The sequence below is a fragment of the Mastomys coucha genome, unplaced genomic scaffold (assembly GCF_008632895.1).
Source record: "Mastomys coucha isolate ucsf_1 unplaced genomic scaffold, UCSF_Mcou_1 pScaffold4, whole genome shotgun sequence".
In the NCBI taxonomy this organism is placed as follows: domain Eukaryota; kingdom Metazoa; phylum Chordata; class Mammalia; order Rodentia; family Muridae; genus Mastomys; species Mastomys coucha.
The window spans coordinates 37,737,881-37,739,999 of NW_022196910.1; positions in this window are offsets into that span (position 1 = coordinate 37,737,881).

Sequence of the window (2,119 nt, forward strand, 5' to 3'; positions counted from 1 at the left end):
GAAGAAGAAGAAGAAGAAGAAGAAGAAGAAGAAGAAGAAGAAGAAGAAGAAGAAGAAGAAGAAAGCATTGATTATGCTTACAGTAGGATAGACCTTAGTCACCAGGTGTGTATGTTCAAATGCCAGATGGATAATGCCAGAATGTGCTTTTTACTGGGAGCCACACATGGGTGCACATGTATGCACACTGTGTATTGCCTTACATGATAAGTTGATTTTCATATGCAGTCATATTCAAGAGCTTGAAACCTTGACTTTCCAAGGCCAAAGCACTCCTTCTCTAAAGAGATTCATGTGTCCTGTGTAAACAGGAATTTTGGAAGCATGTTTCAAAACCCCCAAATATTAATGTTTAGGAGGCCAGGAGCTCCTCTTCCCACCACTACCTTGCTGCCATCACCAACCAGTAAAGACAATGGCCACATTAGCATGCCCTCACCATGCTCCTTCATGATTCTTTCCTAGAAAGTCCCAGAGCACCTGCATTAGTCCCTCACAGGGAGCTTAGTCAGGGTCTTAGTCAGGGTTTCTATTGCTGCACAAAACATCATGACTAAGAAGCAAGTTGGAGAGGAAAGGGTTTATTCAGCTTATACTTCCACATTGCTATTCATCTCCAAAGGAAGTCAGGGCAGGAATTCACACAGGGCAGAAACCTGGAGTCAGGAGCAGATGCTGAGGCTATGGAGGGATGCTGTTTACTGGCTTGATCAGCTTGCCTTCTTATAGAACACAGAACTACCGACCCAGGGTTGGTACCACCCACAATGGGCCCTCCCACCCTTGATCACTAATTGAGAAAATGCCTTACAGCTGGATCTCATAGAGGCATTTCCTCAAGGGAGGCTCTTTTCTCTGTGATAACTCCAGCTTGTGTCAAGTTGACACCTAAAACCAGCCAGTACAAAGCTCCTCAGATAATGATGAAAACTTCAAAATCTCTTCAAAGATGACCAGGTCAACAAAATTCCAAGATGTTATCACATATTCAAAGTTCTGTGGGGGGCTGAAGAGATGGCTCAGCAGTTAAGAGCTCTGACTGCTCTTCCAAAGGTCATGAGTTCAAATCCCAACAACCACATGGTGGCTCACAACCATCTGTAATGAGATCTGATGCCATCTTCTGGGGTGTCTGAAGACAGTTTCAGTGTACTTACATAAAATAAATAAGTCTTTTAAAAAAAATGTTCTGTGGGGGGAAAAAAATCTGGTTGGTAGACAGCATTATACACTACCATTTTTTCTCTTGCTCACAATTTCCTCGAAGAATAATGACTGGAATGTGTGTTCCTTATTTGTACTTCCCAGGAAGGAATACAGAAAGTTCATGTTGATGCCAAATAAGACACCATAGCCACTTTCTCTCAGTCACCATATGGTGCCGGTCCTATGTGAGGCATGCCTGGGCAAAATCCAAATCACTGTGAGACCTTATGTCCAATTTGTCCTTGGATCTGACTTACCAAGTACTGTCCTGAGGTGGCATCACTGATGGATCTCTGCTAATAGAAGCAAGCCTGGAGCCACACACGTGTCCAGAAAGCAGGAGATATCTGGTCTCGCTTCTTGTTCTTGTACCCTGTGTCCTGGTGCCGTTGTTGCTCATATTTGTTGTAAGAGCATTTATTTGGAAAATTGATGAACAAAAGGTTCATTTGCTTTAAGAAAAGCAAAGAACGAGCTCAACAATTTATGGGAAGTTTTATTTGACTGCCGGGTCAGTGGTTTAATTTTGCATATGCTCTCGTAAATGTAACCAGCAGTGCTTTATGGGAGAATCATCTTGTAAACCAAATGTGCTGGCAGAGGAGAATCAGTTTGTGGCACCCAAGACATTAAGGAAATTGGCAGTCACTAAAAACACCTGTAATCCCCTCCTCCTCCCCACCTCCCAGCTAACCACCAGAAGAGGCATATCCTTGTGCAAACCCTGTCTTCTCAAGCAGTTAGTTCTTCTGCCAGCCAATTACTTTCTGGATTAATTTCAATATTAAGAAGGAAATGCTGGGACCAACAATGACACTCATTCCAGTAATAACTTGTTATATATGAAGTATTAATCTATTTCTCTCAGGTTCCAAATGGCTAAGACCTACATGGAAAAGTGTTCTTGTGGGAT